Genomic DNA, 16,665 nt, shown 5'->3' on the forward strand with positions numbered 1-16,665 from the left:
TGTCTTTGACTTCTTCCATCAGACAGGCATTTGGTTCTATCAGATTTTATGAAGTAAATGCTACTAGGAAAGTAAAAGTACAGCCAACAGATTCTCACACTCTTGTATCAATTAAATCAATTTACTGACTTTTTAGCAACTGGGGTTCAGAGCTAAAAAGGGACAGAACTGGAGTTCAGATGAGGCAGCGAAAGAGGGAAAAATGATTTTGGAGCCTGGGGAATTTTAGAAGATGAGAAGACAGGGTAAAGTGACTTGGTGACCAACCAGTTTCTAGGGAGGGGTCCCAGGAGATGAAAGTGTTAACATCTGTGAATTTGCGTCAAGGGTCAACCCTGTTACTGATCAAGACAGGTCCTCTCAGTCTTTTCTTTAGGATCAAGGGTGGATCTGCGGGAGGCTTTGAAGTCAGGCAAACATGGATATGACCACGGTTCCCTCACTGATGAGATAGATGACCTTTGGCAAGTTTTTCAACTGACCTTAACTTCATTTTCCTAGTGTGTCAAAGGGTATAAGAATGTTTATCTCAGAGGGGTGTTGTGAGGCCCAAATGAGATTATTTAAATGGAAAGCTTTACCGAGTGCCCTGCACAGGGTAGGGCCTCCTTTCCTCACTTTAGGAACAATTTACCATAGATCTTTTGAAGCTTCATCAAACCCATTTAAAAATAGGTGTAGGCACTTCCCTGGTGGTGCAGTGGTTAAGAATCCGCCTGCCAATGCAGGGAACACGGGTTCGATCCCTGGTCCCGGAAGATCCCACATGCCGCGGAGCAACAAAGCCCGTGCACCACAACTACTGAGCCTGCGCTCTAGAGCCCGTGAGCCACAACTACTGAAGCCCGTGCGCCCGAGAGTCTGTGCTCCCAACAAGAGAAGCAACAGCAATGAGAAACCAGTGCACCGCAACGAAGAGTAGCCTCCGCTCGTCGCAACTACAGAAAGCCCGCGCGCAGCAACGAAGACCCAATGCAGCCAATAAAGAAAAAAAGAAAAAGAAAAAAATAAAAATAGGTGTATACTTTTCTTTTCTAATCACAGAAGTAATCCATTGTAATGGTTTTGAAAGAATGCAGAATACAAATTAGTCAATGGGGAAAAAATTCTCCCTTCCCTGTGAGTTCGTAAGAGAAAATGAACACCTCAAAATATAAACATTCAGAAATAATGCCATTTGCAGCAACTTGGATGGACCTAGAGATTCTCATACTAAGTGAAGTAAGTCAGCAAGAGAAAGACAAATACCATTGATATCACTTATATGTGGAATCTAAAATATGACACAAATGAACTTATTTATAAAATAGAAACAGACTAACAGACATAAAAAACAAATTTTTGATTACCAAAGCGGAAGGGGAGGGGGATAAATTAGGATTTGGGATCAGCAGATACAAACTACTATATATAAGGTGGATAAACAACGAGGTCCTACTGTATAGCACAGGGAACTGTATTCAGTATCCTGTAGTAAACCATGATGTGAAAGAATATGAAAAAGAATGTGTATATATGTATAACTGAATCACTTTGTTGTATGCCAGAAACTAGCACAGCTTTGTAAACCCACTATGCTTCAATAAAAAATATATATATAAATATTCATTGTAACCCTTACAGAGCCCTGTTAAGGGCGAGAGGTTGTGGATGGGTAGAATATAGGACCCTGTGTCCTATCCTGCCTTATTACCTTTGGTCAGCTTTGATCTCCTTTTGATTCTGGAAATCCAGACTGACACTTATTTTCAGATACTACTGTCTTATTTTAAACCCAAGGTAAAAGAAAATTTGGCATAATTTTATATTGCAAAGTTCAAGGATGCTTACTCAGTGTGGAGAGCAGAGGGCGGATGTACCATGTGACCCAAAGCAGATCTTGCAGTTCTGCTGTGTCTTTTTTAATAAGGCCAAACGCAGAGCATCCACGCTTACTCTTGACTTGCTGTTTTTGCCGACCTCCGAGCACAACAGAATTAGTGTCCGGGTTACCCCTGACCTCTCTCTTCCTTCCTCTCTCGCACCAGCTCAGTCTCCGAACCACGCCTGTTCCCTATGCCCCACATGTTCTGCTCCATCCTTTCCGCTGCCTCTCCAACCATCACGATTCTTTTTTCTGCAAAATCATATTGCTTTATTTTTTTTATCCGTATTTTTTCATATTCTTTTCCATTACGGTTTATCCTAGGATATTGAACATAGTTCCCCGTGCTCTACAGCAGGACCTTGTTGGCTATCCATTCCATATATACTAGTTTGCATCTGCTAATCTCAACCTCCCACTCCATCCCTCCCCCATGCCCCTCCCTCTTGGCAACCACAAATCTGTGCTCTGTGTCTCCATCACACTACTCTTTACACACACAACATCTTTGCCCCTTGTGAACCACACCACCTTCGGTGCCACCTTTAGATTCTTTGTGGAATTCTTTCGGTGCCACTCCTTTAGATTCTTTGTGGAATCACATTATCAAGAGCTAGAAGAGACTTCAGGGTCATCTCATGAACTCCTCCCATTGTATCAGTGCTTAGTACAAGGCCACAGAGCTGGGGCTGCTGCACTGATGTTCTGATGCCCAGGCACAGGTGGCCCGGAATGGGCTGGAGCAAGGGATCCACTGATCCGTGACGCTGGCCACGATCACCTGGAACGACTTACTCGTAAAGCAAGGAAAGGCTTGGGAGCCCCTTAATTTTGGCATTTTGTGCAACACAAGGACAAACCCTTTAAAGAGTTTAGCTACTTGTGTTGCTCTAAGAACCTCCTGCTTGCTTCCATCAAGGAGGCTGATAAAGAGTCAGTCCCCCCAGGGTATCGATCCTGTCCTCACAGCCCAGGCCACGTCTGTTGCGTCCCTGTCCCCAGACACACAGATCTGATCCCGTGGCGACACAGAAGCACTTTCCCATCTACGCCACCTGTCTCTGACCTCCTGGTCCCTCTGACTGGAAATGTCCTTCCCACTTTTCTCACCTAGAAAATGTCCAGTCCAACCCCTCTTCTGTGCTGCCTTGCATGTTATCACGATCCCTTGACCACCCCAACGACGGTAATCATGATAAGAAAGACAACCATGGTAATGAAGATTGATCGAGTACGGGCTGTGTGAGGGGCAATGTGCTCACCAAGACTCACTATTTTATTTATTTCATCACCGGAAATGACTTGATTAGGGTGCTATGTTTACAGAGGAGATACTTGAGCCTGAAAGAGGTTTAGTTATTTACCCAAAGGTACAGCTAGAAAATGGTGGCCTGAGGCTCAGACTCAAGCTTGTCTGAATCCAGAGCCCAAGTCCCTCATCACGACATCACCTCTCACCACTTATCATGTTGTCTTAGCAACGATCTGTGAGCAAGTCTTATTGATTGAGGACAGGGACCATCAGTGTATTCCCTGTGCCTAGAATAGTGCCTGGCGTATTCCAAGTGTCCAGGAAATGTTTGTGGAATAAATGAATAAACAATACATTTCAACGGGGCACTCCCCACCTCCAACAGTCTTTGAACTAAACCCAGTGACTTGGGTGGAGGATGGTGGTCTGCGCCCAGGAGTAGCAGATGGTGCTGCTGGGAGATGCTTCTCCCATCACTCCTGCCCTGAGCTGCGCTCTCCATCCCCTCTCCTCCAAAGAAGCCCCCCCACCCCCCACAAGGCAGCCAAGTGAGGCTGCCAGCAGGAAACACCTGGCTGGTCAAAGGTTTTTGCAAAGCTTTGTTCCTACAATTACCCTTTATTTCTCTCTCTCTCTCTCTTAGATTTCATGCAAGCCAACTGGTATTTCTTTCTAAACAGCTGAGAACACCAGATGGAAGGGGAGGGAGAGGGGGAGGCACAGGGAAAGGAAGGCAGGAAGAGGTCGAGCAGGGTCTGTGGATGAGGAGGAAATGTTTTGAAACATGGGAAGTTGGGGAAATGCCGGACAGGTCAGCAGAGGAAGGAAAGGAGAAAAGAGCTGAGAAAGCGAACAGCCACCATATGTGTGATGCACAGACATGCAGGGCTTTCAACATCCCATTAAAATAGAGAAGGAAACGTTCTGGTTTCCGTAGCAACAAGGCCTGTTGGCGCCTCAGCCAGAAAAACTTATTGGAAAAAAAAAAAAAGGCATTTGCCTGTTAAGGAGCCTGATGAATTGGGAGATAATTATACAGCATTCCACCACCGCTAAGGACACACAGATATCCTCCAGGAAGTAGTTTAAAGAGCACGGCTTGTCACAGACCCGTGAAGGCAGGGGATAGGAGTAAGAGGCAGAGGCAAGGATAAAAGGCCACTGCAGTGATTCTAGGGGAGCAGCCCAGGGGTGTGTGTGCTTGTGAGGGGCAAACTAGGACCAGTCCGTATGTCAGGCAACAGACATCTAGTGAGAGGCCAGAGCTGGCCAGAGCTGTGTTTGATCGGAAGAAGCCAGTATATTGAGTCCTATTGTTTGTCCCTTCACGACGTGGCGGGTGGATCTGTAAAATCTAAACTATTTGATGCAATATGAGAGAGTCTGTTGACCGGAGTGCTGGGATCTGCATTTATCAGGGTCCTGCTGGTGCCATGGAATGTGTCAAATGAAACTCATGGTACATCTGGTCCCTGAGATAGGTTGGGACAGAAGAGATTCTTTTTTAAAAAATTTATTATTTTTTTAAAAAAAATTTTTAATTTAAATTTATTTATTTTTTTATACAGCAGGTTTTTATTAGTCAACAATTTTATACACATCAGTGTATACATGTCAATCCCAATCACCCAATTCATCACACCACCATCCCCACACCTTCGTGCAGAAGAGATTCTTGAAAACGAGTAGGGTAACATAGAATCTTGCTTAGGGTAGAAGGAGAGGAAATAGGTAATTATTTTGTACTCAAAGCTAGGGACACAGTGCTGGGCATATAAGAGTTGTTAATATAATAGCCAATGAGGATTGAGTGGATAAATGGATAGATCAATGGTTATGTAAGTGAAGTGATGAATGCATGGATAAAGAATCATGAATGACCAGGTCCCCACCTTCATTCCTCTTGTTCCTCCCTAGGAACTTAGCTGCAACTCCGTTTTGTCCTCCAGAAGATGGGCAGGGACGTGCACACTCTCAGCCATGGAGTCTTTGGAAGACTCACGTTCTGAGGTAAGCCCCGTGCTCCTGGGGCTAAAGTGTCAAGCCTCTTCAGGAGATTTTGAGGGGCTGGATTTTCCGTGCATGCTTCTCCCCACCGTGGACGGCATATCCTGTGATACGCCCTTCTAGGGATGCATCCTAAATTAGAGGGAAGAGCTCGCCCACTTCATCAAAGCACCAGGACCACTTTCTGTGGTTCTTGGGGGCTCAGAAGAGCCTTCAGATTTGCTCTGGATCAGTTTTCCATCCTTGATTTCCTATAGTGCTGGGTGATGTCTTCATTTGCACCTTATCACATGCCATGTATAGACCTTATTTATCGTTTAGTTTCTCCTGTGTGGATGTCACACCTCTCCAACTAGACTACGCTCCTTAGGGGCAGGGGACTCCCACAGAACCTCTTCTTCCTGCCAGCCCCTAGCAGAGCGCCCTGCATTTCGAAGCATTGAATGTTGGCAGCGTTAACACCAAGGAGAAGGACATTGACCCAGAGCCTTTAGAAGCGACGGAAGGCATCAGGCTCCACCCCAAGCTGGGTTCAGCTCCATGCTGAGAAGCTCCTTGATCACCAAACACACCTGTACCCACACCTACCATTTAGTGGGTGCTGCCTGGTCAGCTTGCATGTTCAGGCATGGGCTTGAGGGCTGTGTGAACTGATGGGAAAGACGGGAGGGGTCAGGGAAAGTGATGGAGGACTCAGCCACCTGCTACTCACAGGCACTTGGCCTATTCTTGAACTGAGTGTATCGCAGTCGCGCCCTAAAGGGGTCCTGCCGGGGAAGGGAATGCTGAACCTGCCTCGGGCAGCTTCTCTGTTCTGAATGTAGCGATGAGGGGATGGGCACCTCGGGCACCACTGCCTCTTTGTCATCACAGTTTTGGAGGAGCATTTGGCTTATATTTTGTTTTCTAGACATGGAAATGGAGGTTCAGAGAGGTTGAGTAAGTTGCTCAAGGTCACACAGCTAGTGAGTGACCATGTTGGACTTACACTCAGGCTTTACACTGTGTCCAGTGTCCAGGCTCTTGACTCCTGTCCTATATTGGCTCTTGTGACTCAGGCTCACTGGAGGAAGCCGAAATATGTTTGATTTCCCTGAATAGATGCCTCTTCCAAAATACAGCCGGTTTGGGAGTATGAAAGAAAAAATCGGATCAGAGCCCACTTCTAGTTAAAATAAAGATGAAGGAAGCAGAGTTCAGAGCAGGGAAAAAACTTATATGTCTTATTTTGTGTAAGCATCATATTAACAGATTCCGTTCCAACTATAAACAGATTTTCACATTTCCACCTTCCCCCCTCCCATTCCCCTCATCAGCCCCACCATCCCTAACAGATTGTTCCTTTCCTTCTTGTTTAGATTACAACTAAGCAAAATTGGCTTTCTTTTCATTCTCCACCCCCCGCCCTGCACCATCTGCGGCGGGGGGGGGGGGCATATTTCTAACCCCAGTTTCTTTTAAAATCCTCCCTTGACTTCCTGTCCAGCGGCCCCGTGCGCTTTGGAAGCTCTGCGGAGACTTTCTCCAGAAGCCGCCAGGGGTCGCGGTCGAGCAGCCGGAGCCTCCTCTCTGCAGGGGCTCAGGGACCGCTTGCCGGGAATCGCAAGCCCATCTCCTGTAGATTATCAGCGCGCAGCATTCATCAGGCCGCAGCTCTGCAGTGCTTTGCGAGCGGAGGGAGAGACCGGGGCTGGGAACGAGAACGGACTTTTTTCAGGCATCTAGAGCCCGGCCGCGTCAACTCTCCCGCCCCGGGCTCAGAGCAAACAGTGATGCATCAAGTGAAGTGAGGCCACCCACTCGCCCTGGCCCAGGGTCGTGCTGTGTCTTTCAGGATTCCTGAAGGGAACAGGCGTGGGAAACCACAGGGCCCGTGACTCTGCAGAGGGCAGTGCCCTGCCAGGCCTGACTGCATCAGGGGAGGAGGGGGGCTGGGGGTACAGGGGCAGCGCTTGCTATAGGAGGGGAGGGCATCTCTCCCAGCCCGGTCCTCTTACTGCCCCTCCCCCCAGTCGACAGCCCCGGTTCCCAGAAGCAAAATGTTGCTTTCCTCCTGCGCACACGTGGACGCTCACAGCTCCCCAGTGATTGCTCTGTCACCTCAGACAAACTTGGCCCAGCCTCGCGTGGTCTCCGCCAGGATTTTCTCAGATGAGATGCAGAGGAGGGGGGGGAGCACGTGCTGCCTTTAGCATACGAATTTTTCAGCATTACATTTTCATCTCTTCGTCCTATTTCTCTCCATTCCCGCCCACTGCTCTTTTCAGAGGTGGAGCTGCTCAAGATATGATGCAATTACTGGGCATCTAAAATGGAGGCACATGGGGAGGAGCGGGGAGAGGGAGAAGAGGGGGAGGGGGAAGGGATATGGTAGCCCAGGATGCCAGCGGTACGGCGATGATGAGAATCTGGGGGCTCGGTGAGGCTTTGCCAGTCCTGGGAAGCACTGCTGAACGGCTTGATTCAAGACAGTGAGGTGAACCAGCAGAGACCCAGGAGGCCCCTCTGCTTTTCCTTCCTCATTTCTCCTGCCCCTCGCTCTCCTCCTTCCCTCTGTTCCTTTCTTCCTTCCTTAGAGACAGTTGCGAGCACACGTATAGAAAAATATACAAGCATGAAGACATGCTTACAATACAAGATGGACTTTGATCTTTTATAATAAGTTTGAAAGGAATAAGGAGCTATTTTAATGGAAGGGTCTGGTAAGTTTCCTGAAATGAGTGAGATTTGAGTTGGAACTTGAGGGATGGGTAGGACTTCTGCAAGACGGAACGAGGCATGCCCGGCAGGGAAAAAAAGAGCTTGAACAGGGCTTCCCTGGTGGCGCAGTGGTGGAGAGTCCGCCTGCCGATGCAGGGAACACGGGTTCGTGCCCCGGTCTGAGAAGATGCCACATGCCGCGGAGCGGCTGGGCCCGTGAGCCGTGTCCGCTGAGCCTGCGCGTCCGGAGCCTGTGCTCTGCAACGGGAGAAGCCGCCACAGTGAGAGGCCCGCGTACCGCAAAAAAAAAAAAATGAACAGAGACCTAAAAGTGAGAGGTTTCATAGCATTTGGGGAGAGTAACGGGTCAGCAGCTGAGGTTCAGCAACAGGCACAGGGGAAGGGATGCACTGGACGTGAGCGTGCGAACGTAGGTTGGACCAGAAGATGGAGAACTCTGCGTGCCCGGGTGAGGATCTAGGATTGCCTTTAAACGGTGAAGTCCATCAAAGGTTCCCATGGTACCGCAGACTTGTGGTTTAGGGGGATCCTTCCAAAAGATGGACAGATAAAGAACTGGCAGACTAGGAAGTTGCTGGGGTGGGAGATCTGTTAGGAGGCCATCATGGAGATCTGTCAGGAGTTGGAGGCAGTCAGGTCCTGAGCTAGAGCTGCCCCACTAGGAGTGGAAAGAGAATGTGAGCAACCGTGAGGAAGGGCTTCGTGATTGTTCCTCAACATGCCCGCCCTCTGCCTGGCCGAAAGGTTTACTTTCATTTTAGGTTCGAAGGATTCATTAGCAGAGACACCGCTCGTCACGCAAGTAGACAATTTCAACTTGACTTTAATAGAAAATCATTAAAAAGAAAGAAATAGAAACGAAAAGGGAGAGAAAAGTAAAAGCGTGTACCTCACCAAACTGGGCCGACACCTACATCCAGACCTGAACGGCGCTGGGAAGTCCTGAAAACAGCAATCTGGAGTCCCAACTGGGCAAGGTCCCGGGCAGTGCGTCCACTCCACGGGTGAGACTTCAAATTGCAGTTTAGGGGAGTCCCGCTTATAATACCAGGCCGCAAACTGATATCATCAGTTTGCCTGCAAATACGCAGCTTGGGGTTTCTTCAACGATGCTGTTTATCTCATTTCGTGTATCATAAGAATTTCTAGATCCCCGGGAACTGGCCAGGTCCCTGAGGCTCAAGAAACTGCACGATCCACTCCCTTCTTTATCTTAAGTGCCGCCGGACTTGCTGGCCACAGCTCCCAAGCAGGCACGTGGTCCAAGCAAGATCACAAATCAGTTAGAGGCCTAATATCGCCTCTGAAGCCTGAACAAGATGACTTCCATTTCAATCCTCCTAACACCCTCCCATCTCTTTCCCTCCTTCCACTGTCATCATAGCTGGTGATCACTCTTTATTGAAACATGGAAACTATTGGAGAAGAACTCCCACTTCTCCCAAACACCAAGTCTGCACAGGTACCTGTGTGTGTACCACTGTCTCCATCTTCCTTGCTCCTGGGAGGCAAAAGGTCCCCCTTATCAAAGGCCAGTGCCCCCCCTCTGCTCTTCTAAAGGATTTTTCTTCTTCGTGATTCCTTTCTCCTGCATGATCAGTCTCTCCCTCTTTAATATTCATTCCTACCAACATACAAGCTTGCTCTCTTATTCCCCATCTCCACCAAGGCTTTGACTGATGCTACGTTCCTCTCTACCTCTACTTCAGTTTTTAGTAAAACTTCCCCTGAAGTATCGTCTGTACATGTCGCATCCATTTCTTCACCTACAAATTGCGATTCAGTTTGCTCCAATCTGGCTCGCAACACTGCTTTGCCAGAGATTACTCTGCAATCTCCACCATCCTAAACCCAAATGGGCAGTTTCCTGGCTTTATTTTGGTCTTTTTGTAATATTTGGCACATGTGACCCCTTCCTCCCTCATGTTCTCAGTTTTATGAGACGCTCTCCTGGATTTTTTTCTGTATCACTGCGCTCTGCTTTTCATGCTGAATATTGCTGGCTCATCCCCTTTCCTTTTCTTTCCTTTCTTTTCCTCTCCTCTTCCTGTCTTGTCTGTTCTCTTCCCCTCCTCTGTGCACTCCCGTGGTGTAAATACCGTCTCTACAATGATGTCTTCTGAATGGATCTCCATCCCAGAGCTTTACCCATGGAGCCCCAGCTTGTTATATCCAACTGTCAACTTGACATCACCACCAGGATGTCTCACAGGCATCTTAATTTAGCATGTCTAAAACAAACTCTTTATTCCCTGCTGTACTCAACTACCAGCTGGCTCTGTTCTTCCTTCTATGTCCCCAACTCACGAAATGGCATTATCAACCACCTAGTTGCTTACACCAGAAGCCCTGAGTCATCCTTGATTCCTCCTTTCCCCCCCATCTCCATATCTAATCCATCAGCAAGTCCTCCAACATAGACCTCAAATTGGTCCATTACTCACCACGGTCACTGCCATCCTGTAGTTCAGGCTGTCACTACCTCTTATCTGGTCCGGTGCAAAAGTTTGAACTTGCTTCCCTACCCAACCTCTTGCCCCCTAATCCCCATCAGTGAAAGTGAACTTGGAAACACGTAAATCAGATCAGATCCCTGCTCTGCTTAAACGTTGCCGTTTGATTTCCCATCATACTTGGAATAAAATCTAAATGCCTTGAATGGCCTCCAAGGCCCTTCCTAATCTGGCCCTCTGGCCGCCCCTCGCCCTAATCCAGTTACAATCACACCCTCCTCCGTAAGGTCTGCCGCAAAGGACTCATTGCTGGTCCTTGGACCTGTAAAGCTCCCTCTCTCCCTGTAGCCTTGGCATCTGCTGGCTCTGGGACCTGGATTGTTTGTTCTTCCCCTGGGTCTTTCAATGAGAGGTTCCCTTCTCATCCAATAGAGAGGCCTTTCCTGAGCACCCTCATGGCTCCAGTCGTCCACATCAACCTGCTCCCTTCCTTCACAGCATGGGCCACACTCTGCAACACGGTGCTCATTCATTTGTCTACTGTCTGCCTCCCAAGAATAGGAAACTTATCTGTCTCACCCGCCCCTATATTCTTAGCACCGAGCCAAGCCCCTGGTTATGAATGAGTCGTGTTATCTGTTAGGTAGAAATGAAAGACTCTGGTGAGTTATCCCATATACAGAGTGTAGAAGGCAGAGATTTCATTAAAGATGGAGGGACTGGAGAATGCTAATGCCTGTCCCTGGATGAAGGGACAAAGGAGAAAGTAGAGGCTCGAGTGGGGAGTCGAGTAGGGTGGAGATTTCACATTGAGTGTGAGATGCCTGTGGGACTTCCAGCTGTTGGATAAGGATATATAGGTCGACAGCTTGGCTAAGAAGTTAAGGCTGGAGATACAGGTTTGGGAGACAGCTGTGCCAACGCCATAATGAAAGCCACGGGCATAGATGAGACTGATCGTGGTGGGTCAGATGGAGGGAGACCAGGAGAGAGACAAGGATGAAACCTTAGGTAATGCCTATAACTAGGGATGGGAAGTAAGGAGGAGCCTTTGAGGGAGCCTGGGAGGCAGGGGGGAAACCACGAGAAGGAAGTATTCCTGAAGCTCAGGAAAGCTGAGATTTTAAGAAAAAAGTGTAGTAAACTTTCAGTTCAGCCCTACAAATATTTATTGTGCTGTTCCTTCATGCCAAATACCATACTTGACTGCAGAACTACAAATGTAAATAAACTCTCATTCCTTGCGGGGAGGAGTTAGTGTCTGTTAGGAGAAATAGATACGTGAAAACATTTAAATAAAAAATATGTGCTGGGCTTCCCTGGTGGCACAGTGGTTGAGAGTCTGCCTGCCGATGCAGGGAACACGGGTTCGTGCCCCGGTCCGGGAAGATCCCACATGCCACGGAGCGGCTGGGCCCGTGAGCCATGGCCGCTGAGCCTGCGCGTCCGGAGCCTGTGCTCCGCAATGGGAGAGGCCACAACAGTGAGAGGCCCGCGTACTGCCAAAAAAAAAAAAAAAAATGTGCTGACACAAACTAGCTCTATGTACTTTTTAAGCGTGTATCTAGATATAAAGATATATGTCAAATGTATTAGAGTGCTTTCCTGCGGAGAGAACAGGAGTGCAGAATGGGGATAAAAAGCAAACAGTACGTAAATAAAACAAGAGAGGGGCTCAAGCACACAAGGATGTTAGAATGCCATGAACGGAGACTCTTGCCCACCTCCCAGATCCTTGCAGGTTTTCCCTTTATTATCAAAACGCTTTTTTTCTATTATAAAGTGCTAAGTATTTAAAGTGCTAAATAGTTATTGTAAAATCTTTAAATGGTAGAGAAAGCATAAATAAGAAAATAAGCATCCCTTGACACCCCATTGCCCAGAAACAACCTATGCTAATATTTTTGTAACCGGGTATGCCTGCACGTACAGGAATGTATATCTTTGGTGCCTTTACTTATTTAAAATTTGCTGACAATTTTTGTTTCAAATCACCTGGAAGCAGATCCTCTTTTGGGGAAGAACCACTTGCATGTGTTCATTTCGATAGTGGATATAAGGGGCGTATCCATCTGCCTGCTGTTCTAGGAGAAAAATAGAATAGAATATGTTTTGGTTTCACAAGAGTCCAAAGCTTAGACACTGGGGTGGGTGAAATTAGGTAGTGAACTTCCCAGTATCCTTTGGCCTCCATTAATTTAAGAAGTCAAAGAGCCTTTATGAAAAAGGAGTGAGGCAGAAAGAGAGGTGGGGTTGACGAGGTGAGTGGATTCTATCCTGCAGGGCCTCATAAGCCAGGTCTGGCCTCTGCATTTTGTTGTTATATATGACTGGAACATCACTGGAGGATTTAGGCAAGTGAGTGACATGACCTGCTTACGTCTTTTACCTGCACATCTAGAATTTTCCATATAAGCGGGCATACGATCCCCTCTCTTCTGTAGCTTGCTAGCTTTGCTCAGGAGTGTGTAATATCTAATCACCTCTGTTTCGTATGGGAGGTGCAATGCCATACCATGGCAGAAGGGCCCCGGGAGCACAGAGGGCATGTCCAGCCCTAAGGAATCATGGAAGCTGTCTTGGCAGAGGTGCCTGATCCAGGTCGTAGATGAGAGGTAGCCTAGGAAGGAGCAGTGAATGGACCACATATAGGCACAAAGGAGAGAAGCACAGGAGAGGGTGGGGCAGGGTGCCCGTGTGCATTGCCGCAAAGGTAGAACAGGACAAAGAGGCCACTGGAGTCGATCTTTTTATTGAGATGTAATTGACATTTATATTTGTTTCAGGCGTGCAACATAATGACTTTGTATTCGTATATATTGTGAAAGTATTGCCACAAGAAGTCTAGTTAACATCCATCACCACCCATAGCTATGATTTTTTTTCTTGTGGTGAGAGCCTTTAAGATCTGCTGGAGTCCATTTTTGGGAATTCCCTGGCAGTCCAGTGGTTAGGACTCTGCTCTTTCACTGCTAAGGGCCCGGGTTTGATCCCTGGTCGGGGAACTAAGATCCCGCAAGCTGTGTGGAGTGGCCAAAAAAAAAAAAAGAAAAGAAAAAAGGGGAAAAAAAAGATATACCGGAGTCCATTTTTAAGAGGCGATGATCAGCAATCTTGAAAATATCAGCTTCAGGGAGGTTGTGGGAATGTGGGTTCAACAGCCGTTGTCGGATTACAGGGACAGAAACTACCCAACTAAGAAGGGCAGCTGGCTATTTTAAGGATCTCACAGACGGTCTAACAGGTATCCGAGAACAGGATACGCTGGGATTGAACCTGGAAAGTCAGGAACTGAAGTCATTCTCCCTCTGTGAGAATCTGATTGGCTGAGCCCGGTCCATTACTGGATCTGTCCACTCCAGGTCCAATTGGCTTGGGTGGGTTGGCAATTCCAAAGAAAAGAGCATGGGTTGAGCAGGGCTCCCAAGTATGTCTTCTGCAGCTCTTCTAGTGATGAAGAAGACAGACTCCACAGCCAGAGTGAGGCAGGGCCTCAGCACTACCACTCACCAGCTGTGTGATATTAGGTTAATGGCTTAACCACTCTGTGCTTACTTTCCTGTACTGAAAAATGAGGATGTTAGTGATATATATCTATCTCTCTATATATATACATTTAAAATGTTTATACATGACTGTTCCTCTTCAAAGAACAGTCCTGTTGGGGCTCAGGTCTGCGGCTTTGGTCTCTGTTGATAGAGGAGCTCTAGTTGTCACCTGTTTGGCAGAGGATCAGGAATCGGACTGAGAAAATGCCAGGACCTTTCCTCTCTTGGCTCAGCTCTGAGGTCCCGCCCTGGCCCTTCCTCTGCCGATCTTCCCTCTTTTTTTATTTTTTTAAATTTAAAAAAATTTTTTTAAATTAAAAAAATTTTTTTTACATCTTTATTGGAGTATAATTGCTTTACAATGGTGTGTTAGTTTCTGCTTTACAACAAACTGAATCAATTATACATATACATATATCCCCATATCTCTTCCCTCTTGCGTCTCCCTCCCTCCCACCCTCCCTATCCCAGCCCTCTAGGCGGTCACAAAGCACCGAGCTGATCTCCCTGTGCTATGCGCTGCTTCCCGCTAGCTATCTATTTTACGTTTGGTAGTGTATATATGTCCATGCCTCTCTCTCGCTTTGTCACAGCTTACCCTTCCCCCTCCCCATATCCTCAAGTCCATTCCCTAGTAGGTCCGTGTCTTTATTCCTGTCTTACCCCTAGGTTCTTCATGACATTTTTTTTTCTTAAATTCCATATATATGTGTTAGCATATGGTATTTGTCTTTCTCTTTCTGACTTACTTCACTCTGTATGACAGACTCTAGGTCTATCCACCTCATTACAAATAGCTCAATTTCGTTTCTTTGTATGGCTGAGTAATATTCCATCGTATACACGTGCCACATCTTCTTTATCCATTCATCCGATGATGGACACTTAGGTTGTTTCCATCTCCGCGCTATTGTAGATGGAGCTGCAGTGAACATTTTGGTACATGACGCTTTTACCTTCTTCTTCTGCACGCAATGCAGACCCTGCCCCACACCCTGCTCAGTGCCCAGAGGACCCACACTGCCTCCTTCTGGCAATCGCTTCTGTTCCCCAGTGATTTATGGACCATATTTCCTTTAGTGTGAACATCCTCTGAGGGCAAGACCCGTGCTTATTTCACTTGAATATCTCCCTCACACTCCTTCGCTAGGATATGTAGCCCAGGGCTGTGAGGTACACAGTGGGCGCTCAATAAATGCAGGTTTTCCAAATGTGGAAAAGAAGTTCTCAGACTGATTCCACTTAGATCCCGGTCTCCTCAATCTCCATTGGTAACATCCCTTTCACAACACACACTGACACTTTCAGAAACAACTTTACTTTCAAAATACTTTTAAGGTTCTTGCCATTCTATCGGAAAGGAGTCAACTCTGGCTTCCAATCAGGCATTTGTCCCCCCCTATTAGAATCACTGATTGGGGAAATGCTTCTACTGGAGTTCAGCATGAGATGGGCCTGCTTTCTGCAGCTTTCCACTCTGGAGGCACAGGGATGTTGAAGGCTGTGTGTGGGAAGGAGGAGGGTTATGATTACGTGCAAGTAAGAGAAGACTCCTGTGAATCAAGAAAAGCTCAGCCCTTTATCTTCATGCTTCTGTTTTATATCTCTGTACTTCATCTGTCAAATTGGATAATGACATCTTTAGAAGTTGCCTACCTATGATTTTAAAATATCTAAGGTGATGAAAATGCTTTGAAAAGTGCCAGGTGAGATGTAAATACCAGGTGTTCTATTTCTGCCTGCACACAGATTTTAAGGTTTCAGTTCTGACAGGTATGCCTCAACTACTGAAGAATATCTAGGGGCAGTTCATTATGTGTGTGTGAAATACATACTCGGACGCACCAACGCTCTTTTTCTTTATCTCAGGAGAATTTATTTCAAAGAAAATGTTATAAATACAGTTAAAATCCCCTGGGTACTCCTCCCCAATCTCATTTCTCTCCTTCTTTTCTTAGAAGTAACCAACACCCTGAGTTAGGTGTTTATCATCCCACACATTTAAAAAAACTTTTACTATATATACATGGTCATAAAAATATATGGAATTGGCTTTCGTGTCCTAAAATTTTTATATAAATGGCTGTACACTGTACATAACCTTCTGCAACTTTCTTTTGTTTGCTCAGCATTACATGTATATATGTGTATACAGGTATAAATACATGTATGCACATACTTTATTGAAGTATAATTGATATGTAAACATTGCATGCATTGAATGTATATTTGATGAGTTTGGACATGTACATACACCTGTGATACCATCGCCACAATCAAGGTTCTAAACTGTTGCATCACTTCATGGAGATTTTAAAATAGAATCTGCATGTCTGTGTGTGTCTATACTTATGCCAGCAAGGATGTTTTGTAAAGATCTGCCCATGGCAAGTGTATGTCAAGTATATCATGATGCATTTGTATGTCCTGGTTTAGCGGGATGAACTTGAAGTCTGCCCCTGAACATATCCACTTAAGTTATACACGTGTTTATTAGATATGCACATATTTATAGATTCAGATATACCATAGGTCAAGTCCTGTCCCCACTAAACACGGTAGGCTCCTTATTGGGAAGAATTTCTTCTGTGCTTTCATCTTTGATTTTGGACTAATATCCATAAATTGGCACTAACAGTTGCCCATCTATTTCTCAGAGAGCTGTTCGTCTTCTCTTACGAAAGATAATTACTCACTAGCCCAAGAAAGTTCCTAAGTTTCGGTGGGAACTTTAGTTCCAGGAAGAGATCACTGAGACTGGGTGCCACTAGGAAAAGTAAGACTTTGCATTTCAAACATTCCTGGGAAACTCAAGTACAC

This window comes from Neophocaena asiaeorientalis, unplaced genomic scaffold (genome assembly GCF_003031525.2).
Source record: "Neophocaena asiaeorientalis asiaeorientalis breed wild unplaced genomic scaffold, Neophocaena_asiaeorientalis_V1.1 scaffold150, whole genome shotgun sequence".
NCBI classification, from domain to species: domain Eukaryota; kingdom Metazoa; phylum Chordata; class Mammalia; order Artiodactyla; family Phocoenidae; genus Neophocaena; species Neophocaena asiaeorientalis.